The sequence below is a fragment of the Canis lupus genome, chromosome 3, assembly GCF_003254725.2.
Source record: "Canis lupus dingo isolate Sandy chromosome 3, ASM325472v2, whole genome shotgun sequence".
NCBI classification, from domain to species: domain Eukaryota; kingdom Metazoa; phylum Chordata; class Mammalia; order Carnivora; family Canidae; genus Canis; species Canis lupus.
The window spans coordinates 27,822,243-27,842,372 of NC_064245.1; the positions used below are offsets into that span (position 1 = coordinate 27,822,243).

General features: G+C 40.8%; 1 protein-coding gene and 1 long non-coding RNA gene across 8 annotated transcripts in view; one reads left to right on the plus strand and one right to left on the minus strand.

Moving 5' to 3' along the window:
• Window positions 1–20,130, plus strand: part of ARSB (arylsulfatase B) — a 187,361-nt gene that overhangs the window by 49,166 nt on the left and 118,065 nt on the right. The gene's annotated exons all lie outside the window — the stretch shown is intronic.
• On the minus strand, window positions 1,211–13,078 carry LOC118354217 (uncharacterized). The gene is made up of 3 exons (XR_004814290.2): window positions 12,858–13,078; window positions 7,514–7,580; window positions 1,211–2,793 (listed from the first exon to the last, which is right to left on the minus strand). It is a non-coding gene; the product is annotated as an uncharacterized LOC118354217 (long non-coding RNA).

Sequence of the window (20,130 nt, forward strand, 5' to 3'; positions counted from 1 at the left end):
GGCAGTGGCTAGCTTGATAACACATCCATGTGTGGCTTTCTCTCATTCCATGTTCAACCACTCTGGCCTCTCATTCCTGCTCCCTGGGATCACCTCCAAAATAAACTACTTGCATGCAGACTGCTGGTTTTGGCTCAAAGTCAGTGTCAGAAAGCATTTACTCGTAGCTCCGTGTTCATACTGACTCCCACTGTCTTCACCAAATTCTAGCATGCTGAAGCTAGAAAGGCTAAGAGCCTCATATTATACATGAGGAAATTGAGCCCCAAAGAGGTTAAGTGACTTTCTATGGTCACACAGCTGGATTGAGGCAGATGTAGGAGTAGGACTCTGTTCAAGTGTTTTTTTGGTTAATGATCTTTCCTTTAAAACTGTCACTCATTCTGCTTCTTAATGGTTGTGTGCTAGGTCTCAAGCCATTTGGGCTTCCAAAAGGAAGAGAATTAGTGATGACAAAATTTGGCTAAGGAACCACTGATTACACTTGGTTTTGGGATACTTAATGAGCCATGGAAAGTTGAATTTAATGAGGATGAGTTTAATAAAAGAGAAAAGGACACAATTGTATGAAGAAGAGAATATGGGGATATCTGGGTGGCGTCTGACTCTTGATTTCAGCTCAGGTCATGATCTAAGGGTTGTGAGACTGAGCCACACGTTGGGCTTCATGCTCAGTGGGGAGTCTGCTTGAGGTTCTCTCTTCCCCCACCAAACTCACACTCTTCCTCTTTAAAAAAAAAAAGAGAGAGAGAATATGACATGGGCAGGGGAATAGGTGGAATCAGTAAAGGGGATTAAGAGCACACTTATCTTGATGAACTCTAAGAAATGTATAGACTCGTTATTATATATAGTACACCTGAAACTAGTATAATACTGTATATTGGTTATACTTCAATTAAAAAACTTAAGACAAATAAAACAACAAAACGGAAGTGGTTACAATGAGGGGCCATGCAATGCAAGTGGGGTAAGGAGGGAAACTTAGGACTTGGTGGAGGGTTGTTAAGATGTGGTAAAAAGGTAGTGTGATTGAAGGATTGTATATCCTGAGGGTGGTTGAAGAATTATTGAAGTGAGGTTCTGGATCACTATTGTCTAATGGAAATATAATGCAAACCACAAATGTGAGTCACATATGTATTTTAAGTAGCTGTGTTCAAAAAAACTAAAATAGGTAAAATTAGTTTTAATAATATATTTTATTCAATGTAATAGAGCTAAAGTATTATTTCAATTAGTAATCAATATAGAAAGTTATCATTGAGATATTGTACAATCTTTTAAAAAAATACCGTAAATCTGGTGTGTATTTTATACTTAAAGCACTTCTCAATTCAGACTAGCCACATTTGAGGTGCTTAATAGCCAAATGTGCCTAGTGGCTACCATTTGTTTTTTTTCCCCTCACTTGATAGAGATATAATTGACATATAACATTGTGTAAGTTTAAGGTGTACAACATGATGATTTGATGCAAGTATGTATTGCCAGATGATTACCACAAGAACGTTAGTTAACACATCTGTTACCTTATATAGTTTCTTTGTGTGTGGTAAGAGCATAGAAGATTTACTCTCTTAGCAATTTTCATGTGTTCAGTACTGTATTGTTAGCTAAAGTCACCAAGCTATATATTAGGTCCCTAGAACTTACTCATCTTGTACCTGGAAGTTTGTACCCTTTGCTCACCCCACCCATTTCCCCCACCCCCAGCCCTTGGCAGCCACCAAGTCTCTTATAAGCGTTCCGTTGTTTGTAGATTTCACATGTAAGATCATACAGCAGTTGCTTTTCTCTGACTTGTTGCACGAGCATAATGCCCTCAAGTTTCAAACATGTCACAGATGGCAGCATTTCCGTCCTTTTTATGGCTGAATAATATTTCATTATATATTCTTTATCAGCACTACATTTTCCGTATCCATTTATCCATCCGTGGACACTTGGGTTGTTTCCATGTATTGGCTTTTGTAAATAACACCACAGTGAACATGTGGATGAAGATAACTCTTCAAGATAGTAATTTCATTTCCTTTGGCTATGTACCCAGAGGTGGGATTATTGGATATTGGATCATATGGTAATTCTATTTTTAATTTTCTGAGGGCCCTCCATATTGTTTTCCATAGTGGCTATATCAACTTCCTTTCTTACCAGAAGTACATTAGGGTTCCCTTTTTTCCACATCCTTGCCAGGATTTACTTCTTGTCTTTTTGGTGATAGCCATTTTGGCAGGTGTGAGGTGATATCTCATTGTGCTTTTAATTTGCATTTTTCTGATGCTGAGTGATGTTGAGGTCCTTTTCATATACCTGTTGGTCAGTTGTGTGCCTTCCTTGGAAAATTGTTCATTCAGGTCCTTTGCCCATTTAAAAAATCAGATTATTATTTTTGCTCTTGGGTATATATCCTTTTATCAGATACATGGTTTGTAAGTATTTTCTTTCATTCTGTAGGTTGCCTTTTAATTTTAGTGATTGTTTCTTTTGCTGTGCAGAAGCTTTTTAGCTTGTTGTAATCCCACTTGGTTTTATTTTTGTCGCATATGCTTTGAGTGTCATGGAGTTCTTTCCCCATGTTTATTTCTAGGAGTTTCATAGTTTCAGGTCTTAGATTTAAGACCTTAATCCATGCTGAGTTAATTTTTGTGAGTGCTGTAAGATAGGGATCCAGTTTTATTCTTTTGCATGTGAATATCCAGTATTCTAGTGGTTACCATTTTGAACAGCTCAGTTCAGTAGCAAGTGAGCTGATAAGATGGTTGGTGGTCACTGGAGAGAGTGTGATGCCTGAAATTAAAATTGTGGAGGGTTTACAAAAATATATATATATACATATATATATATATTTAAAGATTTTATTTATTCATGAGAGACAGAGAGAGAGAGAGAGGCACAGACACAGGCAGAGGGAGAAGCAGGCTCCATGCAGGGAGCCTGATGTGGGACTCGATCCCGGTTTCCAGGACCACACCCTGGGCTGAAGGCAGCACTAAACCGCTGAGCCATCCAGGCTGCCCTTTTAAAAAAAAAAAAAAAAAGATTTATTTATTCATGAGAGACACACGCGGGGGGCGGGGGGGTAGTTTACAAATATTTTTAACTGTAAGGCCCAGAGTATAATCTGGGAGTGATATGCTACAGCAGGGTAGAGGATAAGCTCATTGAAGAGGAGGAAGTCAGATCACTGAGAGTCCAGGATTTTGGAGAGATCATCTATATCATCTGTATTGATATTGAAATCATCAGTGGTTTGCAGAGAGTGATAGGAATGGTACTGGAGAGATAGGATGCTGGTAGGTGTCAGAATTGTCAAGGAACATGGCAGCAGTGATCCAGAAGTCTAAAAACAGCTGCAATAAAATAATTGAGTCAGTGGTATAGTCTGAGTGTATGAGCCACAATCTGGGGCAAGATGGATAGTGATTAGAGAGAAGGGTGGGGAAAAAGGAAGTGCAGTGATGAACAGTGAGGCTGAAGAGGAAGCAAGGTCCTTAGGGGAGAGCCAGAGACTCCAGATGGAATTTACTTTTGTTGACGGTGCTCTGCAAGGAGTGGAAACAGAAGGGAAGCGTTCAAGGGCTGGAAAGAGGTAGGATTTACAATCAGATCACCGGATATGCAGAGCTCCTTGGAAATGAGTCTAGGTGCTGAAGGATGATCCTCCCCAGCCTGCTTTTGGAGTGTGAGTCCCTGCTGCTCACTCAACCTCATCATCCACTGATGTACCTGCTCAGATACCCACTTAGGCACTGCCCTTGGCCCCCAGGGGAGAGGATCCTCTGGGACTTAAGGCCATAGTGTATCTTTGGATCCCTCACTCCATCCTGTCTCCTGTTTGATACATTCCTCTGATAATTGCATAGTAATCTTGTTCCACAGGAATGGCTTCATCTAGAGTTCATTATTAAATAATAATTTATTTTTTAACTCATAATGCATGAAGTACGGAATTTTCAAATGTTCAGAAGTTTTTGAGTGAAAAATAAGTCTGTATGCCTGCCACTCTTCAGCCTCTCAGTTTCTTTTCCCAGAGAACACCACTGTTACCAGTTTTAGAATTCACTTGTAGTAGGTAGTGCCTCTGCTCCTATTCCCTCCTTCTGCCTCTTGGGATGTGAAGGAGACTTTCTTCTGAAAATGTATTCAATGTTCTCCAGGACAGGGGCTTGCTAACCAGAAGTCTGGGTGCTAAGAAGTGACTCCAGATCTGCCAATTCTTGAAATTCAGATGTAGTCTTATGGTTGCCTCCTTGGAAAGCTCTTGATTTCTGGGTTCCAATGGCTATATGTAACCCCAAATCTCTGCAGTTCTTTTAGGGAAGAGTAAGATCTTTATTCTTTCATCTATTCAACAAATATTCTTTCAATGATTCTTCTATGCAAGGCTCCATGTAAGCACATAAAAGTGAATCAGACTTGGCCAAACTCCCCTAGGCATTTGGACTATCCACTAATCCTGCCTGAAGTCCAGTCTACGCTAACTGCTGGCAATGGCAGTCTCTCCTTGTTCGACATCGTTTGTATAGAATAAGGGCTGTGTGGTTCCACAGCATGTCCTATCCTGACTACTCTCCAATCTGGGCTGTGATGGGCTCACTGGCACATCAGGGGTTACTAACTGCTATAGTTGTAGCATGAGAGCTGCAGAGTGTCATTGCCCCACCCCACCTCCATCTCCTTATCCCAGATTGGAGAATGGGGTTCCTAGTTTCCTGTATTGAAATTGTGTCCATATAGAAATTGCACACTTAAGAAAAATCCCAACGTTTACTTGACTCTGTTTTGTTTCTCCTCCACTACTGAATTACAGCATTATATTGATGTGGTCGTGCAGAAGATAAAGGGTTAATATGGGTAACCTTCAGAGGAGAAGAGTGAAACAATCAAAAAGAGCTCTAGCACTTTGCTTCTGTAAAAAGCCAATTAGCACTCTTTCGTGGTTATAATTTCTAATTCCTTTTTGAGCTGAGAAAAAAAAATGTTTTTCCTAATTAGATAATTACTTGGTAGTGACCCTTTGATAAAAAATTGCTTTGACTCCGAAAAGTATCTGGGGAAGAATTACTTTGTTTAATAAATCATTATTCTAACATTTGAAAAAAATCAGACATTAAGAAAAGGTCTTGAAAGGTACAGTTCTTATGCTAAACCATGTAAGAAATACCATATTGGGTTGAAAGTTCTTTGTTTATGTGTGTGTGTGTGCGTGCACGTATGCATGCATACATAAAATTGATATTTTTGTCCCCAAAATGTATACGACTAATTAATGTAGGATGTTAACCAGAAGAGAAACTGAATGTGGGGCATATGGGAACTCTGTATTACATTTGCAATTTTTCTGTACATCTAAAACTATTCTAAAATAAAATATTTTTTATATATGAAAGACACAAATAAAATCAGATGTATTCTACTATATACTGAATAAGAACATTCCTGAAAGCTTTCTATAAGTGTAATTCCACTTAAAAAAAAAAGCTTTATTTAAAAAATTGACAATATATTGCCTTCTTAAGGTTTTCAGCTACATCTAATGGAAGTATTAGAAATGGTAGTTTTAGTACATAAAAGTACGATCAGAATTTCCTGTTGTGCAAATAATGTTAAGTATGAAGTTGAGTTTAGAATATTTAGTTGCTACATAGGCGACACTTTTCCTATGAGAAACAATAAATTACTGTTTACTAATAAATTTACTCTATACACGAATCAAAGTTATAGTTAAAAACTATGAATTACTTATGTTTAGGGTTATCTCATGATACTGCCAACATGAGGAAGTGTGGTGACACTTTGAGTTTGGTCTATGTCTTGGTTTGTCCCATTGTAAATTTCTAAGAAATTAACTGGTTCTGGCCAAATTTGATTGACATGTGTTTAGTTTTCCTCGATTCTCCTTGAACCTGTGCTTTAATTTGCCACCTTTAAACACAATTGCACTGGAGCACCTGGGTGGCTCCGTAGTTGAGTGTCTGCCTTTGGCTCAGGTCGTGATCCCAGGGTCCTGAGATCAAGTCCTGCATCTGGCTCCTCTCAGGGAGCCTTCTCCCTCTGCTTATGTCTCTGTCTCTCTCTGTTTCTCGTGAATAAATAAATAAAATCTTTTTTAAAAAACCCACAATTGGATTCGAACACAAAAGAATTTCATGTGAACCTGTATCCTATCATATATAAATTTCAGTGAAATTAAGTAGGTGGGTGGAGTACAGATAATGGAAAAAAAAGTGATGATATAAAAGTTCATTTGTGGTTTACTGCTTGGTATCTTTTAGCCTACATTTTTCTTGACAACAGAGGATTATCAGGAAAATAGTGTAGTCCTTAATTTAAAAGAAGTTTTGGCACAGTGTATCACATGACCCTAATATTGTAATAGAGAAGCCTTCGACCCTTGAATTCCCTTTGCCTAGCACTCTCTTCTCTTGACCTTTTCATGGCTGCTGATACCTTGTCATTTTAAGTATCAGCTCACAAGTCAACCCTGCATCCCATGTTGTCCCTCCCTGCCCCCTCTTCGTCTGCCCCATCACAGTGTTTGGTTTTCTGCATAGCACTTATCCCAGTGGGAATGATCGTTCTGGTTGTTTTTGCCATATTTGTTTGTCATCTGTCTCCCTCAACAGAATTAAGCTTCAAGAGTACAAGGACCTTATCTGTCTTTTTTTTTTTAATCAGGATACCCCCTGTGCTTGGAACACTGGCACATAGTAGGTTGATATTTTAATGTTTGACGTTGCAAAACATATGATAGGTATATATACATTTATAGTTCCTGCTAGAAGATAGGCCAGAAAGATTCCCCTCCTCCCATGAATGAATAACTACCCCAGTTACTAAATTCTTTCCTAATTCCTTACTGTTTCTGATTTTCTTAGACACTGACATTGTTCTTAGGGCATGATAAATGATATGTTGTAATAGGAAAATGTAAATCTCAAGGAGAAAACTTGGCATTAAGGTAACATTTTATCTGCACAACAAATTGATGTTTTAGCTCCTTTCTTCTGATTTTCGTCGGTAAGAGGATGACTTTGAGGATAGGAAGGAAACATAGGTGTTCTTGGGGTAGGAGTCCATGGGTCATTATATTAGTGACCTCTTGTTCTACCTGCATATTTCTAGAAGACAGGCAACTTTAGTATTTTACCACATTTACCCAGAAATTTGGTCAATGGGCAGTCCGGGTGACTCAGCGGTTTAGCGCTGCCTTTAGCTCAGGGCCTGATCCTGGAGACCCGGGATCGAGTCCCATGTCAGGCTCCCTGCATGGAGCCTGCTTCTCCCTCTGCCTGTGTCTCTGCCTCTCTCTCTCTCTGTGTGTGTATGTGTGTGTGTCTCTCATGAATAAATAAATAAAATCTTTAAGAAAAAAAAAAAAAGAAAGAAAAATTTGGTCAAGTCTGCTCTTGGGTTTAGATCCATGTGGCCAGACCTAGTGTTCTTTACCCTGGAGTCGAATAGGCCAGGAGGACCTGTCTCTTTCTCCCAATACTCAGGGACTTACCTTGATGTACCTTGGCCTGTCTCTGCCTTAGAACCTGCATGGGAAGCCTTCACAGACCAGCTTAGAGCTGTAAAAGAAATGTAGGATAGAGTGTGTGATGATTGTTAACTGTTTACATGTGAGATGTTCATACATGTCTGGGATATATTTAATTTTATGAAAGTCACGCCCCACTTGCTGCATGCTCACCTCATCACAAACTTCAGTGATTTTACAATGAATCATTTATCTTAGAGGATATTTGTAGTAAATGCTAACCTCAAAGTGTAAATGAAGTCACAGACCAAGATTCCTTACAGGCTGTAGTAGGCAAGTAAACACAATTTAGATCCAATAGATGTTTACTTTCCCCCCAAATTAATGTAGTCTTTATGTTCAATAGAAAGCTATTTGATCTTCCCCATTACTGCCTCTAAGACATCTTTTCTCCTAGTGTAGAGAGTCAGCTCTCCTTAGATTGACTCGAGTGTTTTTTGCTAGCCATGATCCTTAATGTAGGATAGAAGCTCCTGAAATCACTGGTTTCCTTTCAGTTACAGTATCAAGCTCAGAAAAGTCCTTTATGCTCAAAAAAAAGAAGCCAGGGGCCCAGATAGGTTGCCCAGATAAATCTTTCCAATTGAGGTGGCAGCAGTAGTTAGTTGGTCAGATAATTATCAGATAACTCAATAAGGTATCCAGGAAATGAATGGGAAACAGAAACCAAACTGCACATCGATAGTGAAGACCAGATTTATTTTACAGAAGGGAGTGTTTATGCCTCTTTTAGTCAAAATTATACAAGTAAGGGGGATGCCTGGGTGGCTCAGTGGTTGACTGTCTGCCTTCAGTCCAGGGCCTGGTCCTGGATACCCAGGATCCAAGCCCATGTCAGGCTCCCCGCATGGAGCCTGCTTCTCCTTCTGCCTGTGTCTCTGCCTCTCTCTCTCTGGGTCTCTCATGAATAAATACGTAAAATCTTAAAAAAAAAAAATTAGTAAGTAATGAAAAGCAGTCCAGGAGCTGAAGAAAGTAGTCTATTGGTTGTCAAATTACCTGGAAAATTAATAGGAATGTTTAATATCCCTAAGAAGACATTCATGAAGTAAAATGAATATAAAGTATCTTGGCATCATCATATGGCTCAAAGTATTTGTGAGCCACTCCATTGTGATAGATACGTGGACCACTTGTTCCCACAAGGTATGGCACTGAAGATTGGTAGAGACATGGAGGGCTTCTTTCATTTTACATTTTTAAAACAATTCAGCTCTAAAAATACTATTTTTCTCTCTAAAAATGGTACCCCTTAGTTCATTTCTTTCTTTTTTTATGAATTAACATTAAAATAATATTTTCTAACCATTGGATTACCAGAGTAGATTTTATTATAAAATAAGTCATACTGGGATCCCTGGGTGGCGCAGCGGTTTGGCGCCTGCCTTTGGCCCAGGGCGTGATCCTGGAGACCCGGGATCGAATCCCACGTCGGGCTCCCTGCATGGAGCCTGCTTCTCCCTCTGCCTGTGTCTCTGCCTCTCTCTCTCTCTCTCTCTCTCTCTGCCTCTCATGAATAAATAAAATCTTAAAAAAAAATAAAATAAAATAAATAAGTCATACTTATTTTAGATTGAATATCCATTTTTGAAAGAAATCCTTAGTATCTTCATTAAATTTTTAAAAATGACTTTAATCATGCTCTGATTAAAAAATATTAATACATGATCATGGCAGAAAGCTAGAAAACTCTTGAAAGATATAAAGGGAACAATGTAAATTGTTCATTATCTTACCACTCAAGGTAAATACTTAATTTTCTATGGTAAAAATTTCTCTGACATTAAAAATTCTCCAAAAGTGTATTTTTTAATAATAGCAATCATTTTAAGAAATCATGATCTGGGTGACTACAGCTAGACAAGAGAGGTTTTTTTTCCTTTGGCTAGAAATTTGGTTACCTTTGATATTTTGGCATAAACACACGTGGTGGCAGAGAATAATCGTGATGTATCTAAAATGGCAAGTCTGTAAATACAAATGTGCAACACTGAGTCTGTGTTGAAATGGATCCAGAGGCTCTAACTTCACTTCTTATAAAATAAACTGAGAAGAACCATGACATTTGTGTCTGATCATACTATGAGAAACTTGAGAATCAAATAAGATAAATAGATTCCATCATACAGCAGGATAAGAAAAGTACTAAATCCATCCCAAACAGTTGCTTTTGCTGTGACTCAGCCTACTTTATGATACGGAAAGTGAATTAAATCTACGTTTTTAAAAGCCCAGCTCCCATCATGTTATTGGCTGGCAGGAAAAGGTCTGGGGAAGGAGGCAGTGCCCTGGCCACCCAGGAAACCTTCCTGGAGGATCCCACTGACTCACTCAGGCCTGTCTCCCATCCTCAGCATGTTTTCAATAAGCATGAAAAAAACTTCTAAGTGATCAAAATGATAACTGATTTTTCTTTCTAATGCCTTAAATATTCTTTCAGCAAAGCTTCTTTAAAAATAATTTCTGACCGTATTTTTGGTTTTCATCAAGAAATGGGAATGGATAGTGGTATTGTGAATTGATCCCAAGAGAAAAGTTTCCATAAAATATAAGTGCCTTGGTCAGGTAGTTGGAGATGCGCCTGTCTGACCACTGTTCCCTATCATGAGTTCAAAATATACCTTCTCTTTGGCCGGATGATGTTGACTGCAATCATTTGGATCAGTGCAGAGCTTCCTGACCCACCTGCTGTGTTGGTAAACCTGAAACCGTCATGGCAAATATGTTTATTTGCTTCTCCCTGAAATGTGCTGTCCCTGTTTTGCTTCCTGCAGATAAAAACTGACAGGTCCTTTTCCTGCTAGCCAAAAACAGTGATGGGAACCAGGTGGAAGATACAGCTTTTAGAATGTAGTTTTAACTCATTTTGAGTCCCATAAAGTAGCTTGAGTCACAGACAAGCTGTGGGCCTCACCAAGCACTCCGTGGCTTCACATTCCCTCTGGCAAACCTCTCTCAGTGCACTATGGTGATTTTGCTTTTGGAGTGTCAGAAATAACTTACCTGCAAAAAATTTGCCTGTGAGCTCTGAGGGCTGCCAGAGAGCATCACTATCGTCCATTTTCTCTCTTTTTCCTAGTCTTCAAATCCATATAGCCTAGTGTATTATAAGAATGGTATGAACCAGACTCCCCACAACCATTTGGGTTATAGATGGTGAAGGCCTGGTTACATAACCATTCATTAGAAGAGCAGGTCCAGAATTGGTGAAAGCCTGCATTGACTCCTCGGTTTTTAAAACAGGGACTTGGTAAATAAAAAAAAAAAAAAAAAAAAAAAAGGGCAGCCCAGGTGGCCCAGTGGTTTAGTGCCACCTTCAGCCCAGGGCCTGATCCTGGAGATCCGAGATTGAGTCCCGCATTGGGCTCCCTGCATGGAGCCTGCTTCTCCCTCTGCCTGTGTCTCTGCCTCTCTCTCTCTCTGTGTGTCTCTCATGCATAAATAAATAAAGTCTTAAAAAAAAACAACACAAAAAACGAATACTTGGAATGAAACCCCTGGAATCTCCCAAGATGGTAATTGACCTTACTATTGTGTACTGAGGCCTCCATTTTAGATTCTCCCCAATTACTTCCTTTTTCTCTCCTTTTAATTATTATTACTCTTGTAGTCAAATACTGGGATAGAGAGCTGGACGGGCTTCGGGAGAAGAAGTGTGATTGTGGCTTTGCTTCTAACTAGCTGTACAGCTTCTCGTGCGCTCTTTCATCTTTCTTGACCTCATCATCTTCGTGTTGATGTCTCAAATATGTGTGAGATTCTGTACTCCAATCATGGAAATTCAAATACTATTTTCTTTTAGGCAGGTTCACAATCTTCTCTGTATTTTTAAGCTGCCTAGAAAGCCTGCCCCAAAGATTCAGATTCCCAAAGCGATTCTGCAGCATAGTCAGGATGAAGGATGAAAACCCCTGATATAGTTTAGACCCAGAGACTCATTATTATGAAACTTTCTCCTTTGCCACATTTTTTTTCATCCTTAAGAAAATTTTGCCATTCAGAAAATAACTACCTTTGTAATCAAATCCTCACAAAAGTTAAGGGTCAGCCATTTTCTCTTTGTGTGACTTTTAATGGATATTTTGCATTGAATCAGTACCCATTTGTGTTCTTGCTTATTTCCACTCTCACTACTCAACCACACTTGACCAGTGATTCTAAAGAACTGAGGATATAAAGTATACTGAGTAAAACTGGTTGATATTAATGTACCAGCCATTACATCTCTCTCTGGAGAATGGTTCTCAGAGCATAGACCCAGAAGCATTCTCATCACCTGGAAACTTGTTAGAAATAAAAATTTTCAGGCCCCTCCTTGGACCAGAAATTTTAGAAGTGGGACCCAGCAATCTGTGTATTAACAAGATTCTGATATGTGCTATTGTATGAGAACTGTCTTAGAGAGATTTTGTATTTTCAGACATTTGGATTTTTAAGTGTGCTTAGATATTTTTGAAGCAATCATTGTCCAAACTTAGAAAATAGAAAGGATATTACATAAGTAGAAATAAAAAAGATATTACATTTCCAAAGAGTATTGTGCCGCCCTGCCTTCCTACTTTTTTATCCTTTAGAAGTTTTCTTTTCTACTCTTAGAAAATCTATCCATATCTCTGCCTTTGTGCAGTTTGAAATTTTTTATATTTTTTATTTATTCTTTTTAAAAACTTTTTTTAGAGTGATTGGGTGACGGACACTGGGGGTTATGCTGTATGTTGGTAAATTCAACACCAATAAAAAAAAAAAGGAAATGTAAAAAAAATAAAAACTTTAATTTTAATTTTTTTGTGGTCTGAAATTTTATTTTTTTAGCATGAGAGACACACAGAGAGAGACAGAGACATAGGCAGAGGGAGAAGCAGACTCCCTGTGGGGAGTCTGATGTGGGACTCGATCCCAGGACTCCGGGATCATGCCCTGGGCTGAAGGTGGATGCTCAACTGCTGAGCAACCCAGGCGTCCCAACAGTCTGAAATTTTAGTCTTAAAATCGGTTCTATTAGCATGGGAACTTTGATAATCAGTGGTGTTTAAATAATTGTGGAATATGTTGGAATAGTAGATGGAACAGTGACTAATAAAATATTTAATTTCTACTTTTTCATTTGTATATTTTTCAACTGAAACTTCCAGATGGAATTCTTCTTCCTTTAAAGATTTTATTTATTTATTTGAGAGAGAGGGAGTGTGTGTGTGTGTGTGTGTGTGTGTGTGCGCACTAGTATGAGCCGGGGGAGGGGCAGAGGGAGAGAGAATCTCAAGACTCTGCATTGAGCACAGAGCCTGGCATGGGGTTCGAACTCACAGACCTTGAGATCATGACCTGAGCCGAAACCAAGAGTTGGACACTTAGTAGACTTGAGCAACCCAGCGTCCTGGAATATAGAACATAGACAAAGATGATTTAAGGTTATCTTTAAATCAATGGAATTGTTCTATAACAGAGAAAGGCTGCTCTTATCAGTGGGACATTTTAACAAAATAGAGCACTTTCAGGGAGGAAGGTGTGAGCGTGGACCAACATCTTGAACTGAATGATGAGGAAGGAGGATAAGGGCATCTGCTGCAGCAGAAGCAGACCGAGAGCCCAGGTTTCTGTGCTTCCAATTCAGTATTCTCTGCACAGAATGGCACTGCCTCTTGGACTGTACCGTTTACCTAATTGGTTGGCTTTTTGTCAAGAACTTGATCCAAGTGTGGTTTTTTGTTTTAATATATAAAGCATTTGCGAGTTCTTCCAAGGGCAGTACATAGCTTTACTTAACTCCCTCAAGCCCTCTCACCTCTGTCGAGTTGGACCAGGAAATTCAAGGTCTAGCCAGGGGCCCCCAAAGAGTTAAAAAGACAACCAGCCTGCAGAGTAGAAGAAACTGATGTCAAAAACAGATGTTCCTATCCAGGCTTTGCTGAATTCCTAAGTCAGGATAAAGCCAGCGTGCATGCATGCACGTCAAAAGAAAAAAAATCTTGGCCAGGACTGTGGAGAAATGGAGGGTCCCCTCATCTGCAGTTCCCCTCCAGGCTTTGTGCATGGGAGCAGCCCAAGGGCTCCCGGCCCTCGGCCAGTAGCCCTGAACGCCCTCCGGTCGCTTGCTTGCCTTGTTGCTGAGCTGCTGAGCTGCCCGCCGGCCTGCCCGTCTTCACTGGCTTCGGGATTGTTCTTGGCGTGGCTGCCAGCTGTCTGCCAGGCCGTCTGCAGCCGTCTTCCTGTGCTCCCCACCGCTGCCGAACTTCACAGCACTATTGTTCCTGTTGGGCCTTTTTCTTAAAATCTTTCCCAGCTGTATCCTGATATGGTAAACCACTTAAATTAGCTCCAGATTGCTCTGTTTATTTTGTGTTAGATAAGCGACAAAATACGGTCCCAGCAGCCTGCCAGGAGGAGCTGGCGGGGGGGCCTTCTGCAGGAGGGAGCACTCCCAGACAAAGCTGTGAAAGGCCCAGCTGTGATGCGGTCACCGGGCCTGCCATGCACACGGGCCGCCGCGGGCGGGGATCCGCGCACACCTCATTCCAGAAAATCAAGGCCTTGGCATGAAGTCACAGGAGAAGGAAGCTAAATTTCCATTCTTGGAAATAGATACGGTATCTCTCTTAACCACAGGCCTGGTTGCCCTGCCAGCTGTTGGGGCTCGACGCTCGATGCCCTCCCCCCCCCCCCCCCCCCCCCCCCCCGATTGGGACAGGAGTCCCTTTTTTCCTTTAAATTGTCCTTCTGTGTTGCAGTGAGTGATAGCTGATGGGCTCGAAACCAGCTGGAGTTTGCTGGCCTCTCCCTACACGCTCAGCCCTAGAGAATGTTCTCGTCTCTGCTGTAGTCTGAAGCTAGAACTCCAAAGACCGTTGAGTTACCAGCAAAGGTCTTTTCCACACAGCTGCAGTGAAAGTTCACGGTGGGCCTGGCCCGTGTGCCATCGTGCAGGCCATCGGGCAGCTGCGCCTGCACCGCCTGGGCCTCTGTGGGAGTCTCACAGGGCCTCTGAGGCGAAGCCTTTCTCAGTACTTCACAAAAAATATTTTCGAATAGAAGAGATACTGTCCTAGAATGAAGATCCTGCCTTTGTGATGGTAGGAATAAACCCAAATAAAATATGAAAAGTCAACTTCCGAATGTTTTAACTCAGCTGAAGCACATGGACAATGCCAGCAACCGGCTGAGTTACCACAATTACTGAAGATTTTGTCTGTTGCTAATTCAACACTCGCCGGGAAAGATCCCATGACTCACTGCAGCATGACTGGGCTTCCAGTCCTCACGCTGGAAGTCCTGGAAATCCTTTCTACCAGGGTCAGGAGTAATAAAAAGTCCTTAGAAGCCTCCTCTTAGTTTTCTTTGGGGCAAATAACCTCCATGTGTAATAAAACGGTACAAAACCAACTTCAGAAGAATTATTACCCTGTCCAGCCCCCTTTTCCTTGTAGAATGTGCCTTTTCTTCTTCACCACATTGGAGCATGGGATTGAATGGCCTCCAGTGTCACCTGCTTCAGCTCCCCGGTTTTCGTCTCTCTCTTTTCCTCTGTGTCCTTTCTTTGTCCTAATTGTGGACAGTCTTGTATTTTTCACACGGACCAGGCTTTCCGCGGATGATCTGTCCCCTGAGAGTAGGGACTGCGTTTGAACTTCTGTTGTCCTTTCCCACGGTGCTGACAACACTTGTGGGTATTTTGCAGGTGCCTAACGAAGACCTTTGAAACCATTGTTTTCTTTATGCTTACCTGATATGAGGTGGCACTCATTCTGCTGCTGTGTTATTCCAGGCAAGCAAAACAACAACCACAACAACAACAGAAACAAGCCTCTTTGGCCAGTTCTCATTAAAATCCTAAGCATACCCTTCCGGTGAGGGGCAGGATGGAGTAAGCCCACTAAAGCCTCTCTTCCCCATGAATTGCACCTGGAAACTCTGGAAAATAGAGAAAGCAACTGTCCGGGGCAACTGAAAAGAAAAAAAAGAAGCAGGGGAGTGGTGAATGGGAGTGAAGTCAAAGCTGAATCAACCCCTTGTATGAGGGGTGGGTTTTGTGGGTTTGTTTTCTCTCCTCTGTCTCTCAGCTTTGACCCAAGGCCTGATGCCATTCTAGAACAATGCAGCAGCCACCGGCAGCAAAATCTTCAGGTGAAACCCTCTATTTCTAAACAGCGATTTGGGAAAGGAGTCCTTTGCTGAAGAACATAGGGGAATTATTACTTTGTTTCTTTGTTTCCTCCCCTGCCCCTGCCCCATGGCCAACCCCGTTGGGGATCTGCTTTTGTGTTTGCGGTGGGGGTTTGGGCACCTGAAATCCCCCAAAGAAAATTCTCTCTGACCAGAGTACTGGTGAAAAGGCACCTCTTTTCTCCAAAATGTGTGGGACATCTCATGATTTCTCTCTCTCTTTTATTTTGCTGCTTTGCTCCCAAAGGCAGCCTCAGTTGTGTGGAAGTACACGACAGAGTAAGATGCTAAAACCTGAGAGAAACCTGTCTTTCTGACCAGAGAAACAAGGAAAAGGGGGCCCCAGGAGGCTAGAAAGTGTGTGTGTGTGTGAATCTCAGAGAGGATAGAGGTGGAGAATAGGATCCCCCAGCCCTGTATGAACTGACTCAAGTCCCAGGCTAAGTCCCAGGCTCACCTCCAAGCCATGCGTGTGCCATGCAATCCCAGAGAAGCAAAGCAAAGGCTTCAAGAACTCAACCGCAATACAAACCACTAACCAGGTCCCAACTAAGTCCTGAGTGGGGCGCATACTGGGTGGGTAAACCCAAACATTATAGCAAAGACTTTAAAAACTAAACTGACAATATAACCCTGTTCAGAGAAAGTGAGATGAAGCTTGCAATCTGACTCTAACTGGGTTGGTTGTCTGCTGAACCAAACAGAGATTAACATCCTTGGGGGTATTTTAATAAGGCCTAGAGTGTCACAACTCTGGGGCATTCTGGAAAAGGCAAAGCTTTAAAGATGGAGAAGGCATCAGTGGTTGCCAGGGTTTAAGGGTGGGGTAGAGGTGTGATTACAAAGGAGCAGTACAAGGGAGTGGTTCTGGTTTGATGGATTGTCCTGTAAGTGTGGTGCTGGTTCCATGACTGTCAAAATTCACAGAACTCCATACCAAACCAAGTGACTTCTACTGTATGTAAATCCTAAAATAAAGCATACCATTCGTATCTGATAGGGTTAACACATCTTCGTGACTGCATGAAATATGGAAAAGATCCGTGTAATGTCTTATGTATTTTGAAGTCATTTTCCACTTGATTCCGTGTTAAACTTGTAGGAAAAAAAAAAAAAAGGAATAAACAATGACGCAGTCTCTTTGGTGTCTATGAAGAGCTTTTCAAAAAAGAATTTTGTGTCTCACGTGCCAGGCAGATGTTTTGTAGGGTCAGCTCACCACAAAAGGCCCCGATGAAAAATTGAGGTATAAAGGAAGGGTCTGTAAGAGATACCTTGATTCCAGAAAAGATCAACTGTTTTTAAAGAAGCCAAGTCAATTTGATAGACTGGTGAAAGCAGGAACAAAGAATTTGACGTACCTTGGAGGCTCTGGGTTTTGATCATTGGGGTGGTACTTCGAGTGCCCTGTCTCGAACAATCACATCTCTTGTACTGAGCTCTGTCCTTGCTTGTGCTCTGAAATACACATGCGGTAGGCAGGCCGGGGCTGTTCCCAGGGACAGATTGTATACATTCCTGGGACACTAGGGAGTTTTCCTGAACATAGGAATTTTTCTTCAACCCACCTTTCATCCAGAGGGCGTACAGTGCCGGATAGATGTTTATTTATTTTTTTTTTTTTTTAATTTTTATTTATTTATGATAGTCACAGAGAGAGAGAGAGAGAGGCAGAGACACAGGCAGAGGGAGAAGCAGGCTCCATGCACCGGGAGCCTGACGTGGGATTCGATCCCGGGTCTCCAGGATCGCGCCCTGGAGGCAGGCGCTAAACCACTGCGCCACCCAGGGATCCCCGGATAGATGTTTAATCGTAGTGAGATCCCAGCAGCTGGGCAGAGCTGCACTTTCTACCTCTGCTTATCCTGCCTTTGAATCTTTACCATCACTTTGCATCCTCTTACACCAGCATAGGCCTTACCAATTTATACACAAACGTATAAAAACAGCTGATGGTTTTGAGAAAACTTGCCTACTCTCCAAGTTACAAAGGTATTCTCTGATGTTTTCTACAACATTTTATGGTCTTAGCGTTTACACATAGATCTTTGATCAATCTTTTTTCCCCCATATAGTTTTGTTTTGTTAAGATATAATTCACTTTATCATAAAATTCACCCTTCTGAAGTGTACAGTTCAGTGGTTCACATAGCTGTACAATCATCACCCTTATTAATTTTTTGTCACCCTCCTCCCCCCAAAAACTCCTGTGTCCATTAGCATCACCCCCCCCCCCCCTCCAGGATATATCCTCCCAGGATATATTGCTAAAAATATATCACATTTCCTTACTGGCAACCACTAATCTACTTTCTTTTCTTTTCTTTTTTTTTTTAAGATTTTATTTATTTATTCATGAGAGACCCAGAGAAAGAGAGAGAGGCAGAGACACAGGCAGAGGGAGAAGCAGGCTCCATGCAGGGAGCCCGATGTGAGACTTGATCCCTGGGCTGAAGGCAGGGACTAAACTGCTGAGCTACCTGGGCGTCCCTCATCTACTTTCTGTATCAATAGATTTGTTTCTTCTGGATGTTTCATGTAAATGGAACCATATAATATATGACCTTTTGCACCTGGCATCTTTCATTAGTATACTTCTTTCAAGGTTCTTTCATATTGTAGCATACATTAGTATTTCATTCCTTTTTATTACTGAATAATATTCCTTTTTGGCTGTATATTGCTAAAAATATATCACATTTCCTTACTCATTCATCAATTAGTGGACATTGGGTGTTTCCACTCTTTGGATCTCTGATGAACAATACTGCTGTGAACATTCATACACAAGTTTTTTGTGGGAATATATGTTTTGAGCAACTGCCGAACTATTTCCAAATCAGTAAAACCATGTTACGTTCCCACCAGCAGTGTTTGAGGGTTCCAATTTCTCTGCATCCTCTCCAACACTTGTCATTGTCTGTCTTTTTTTATTATAACTACCTTGCTGAATGTGAAGTGGTATCTCCTTGTAGTTTTGATTCGTATCTCTCTGATGACTAATGATATTGAACATTTTTTCATGTTTTCATCTTATTTGGAGAAATATCTGTTGAAATCTTTTGCCCGTATTTTAAATGTTTATTTGTTTACTATTAAGTTGTAATATGATCCATTTTTACATTATATGTGCGTTGTGAAGTAGGATTGGTCAAGGGTTTTTTCTTCCTTGTAGGTAGGTATCCGATTAATCATTTGTTGTATAGAGATTTTTCTCAGTTGGTTTGTCTTGCTAAGTATCAAATGATCATTTAAGTGTGGTTCTTTTACCAGGCTCCCTTTTTAGTACCATGCTGTCTTGATTACTACAGCTTTCTATAGTAGGTCTTGAAGTTGTATAGTATAATTCTTTTCACTTTGTTCTTGTAATTGAAAATGATTTGCAGTTCTAGGATAAACATCACTTGATCATCATAATACTGGTAGGCAGAGTAATGTTCTCCTTTCTTCCTTCAAAGATACGCACATTTTACGCTCCAAACCTATGAATATGTTATGTTATTGACAAATGGGAGTTAAGGTTATAGACTGAATAAGGTTGCCAGTTATCTGACCTTAAAATGGAGAAGTTATACTATAGGGCCTAAAGTGATCACAAGGGTTTTCTCTCTCTCTCTCTCTCTTTTTTAAAGATTTTATTTATTTATTCATGAAAGACACAGAGAGAGGCAGAGACATAGGCAGAGAGAAGCAGCCTCCATGCAGGGAGACCCACATGAGACTCGATCCTGGGTCTCCAAGATCATGCCCTGGGTCGAAGGCAGGCACCAAACCGCTGAGCCACCCAGGTGTCCCAATCACAAGGGTTTTTAAAAGTGGAAAAGAGGGGCACCTGGATGGTTCAGTTGGTTGAGCATCCGACTCTTGATTTCAGCTCAGGTCATGGTCTCATGGGTCATGAGATTGAGCCCCATGTCAGGTTCCCTTATCAGTGAGGAGTCTGCTTGGGATTCTCTCTCCCTCTCCCTTTAGCGCTCCACCTGCTCATGCACACTGTTAAATAAATAAATAAATAAATAAATAAATAAATAAATAAATAAATAAATAAATAAATAAATCTTTAAAACAGTGGTAGAGAGAGACAAAGAGAAGGTCAAAATAATAAAATGCAAGAAAGACTCAACCAGCTATTGATGGCTTTGAAGATAGAGGAAGAAGAATTCCAGTGGCTTCTAGAAGCTGGAAATTGCAAAGAAACAGGTTCTCCCCTAGGGCCTCCAACAGGGAATGTAGCCATCCCAACACTTGGAGTTTTTCCCAATGAGACTTGCTTCAGACTTTTAACCTACAGAACTATAAGATGATAAATCTGCGGTGTTTAGCTGTTAAATTCATGGTAATTGTCATAGTATCAATAGAAGGCGAGCACAATGATGTATTATCATTTTTGTATATAGCTGGATTTGATTTACTGAAATTTTGTT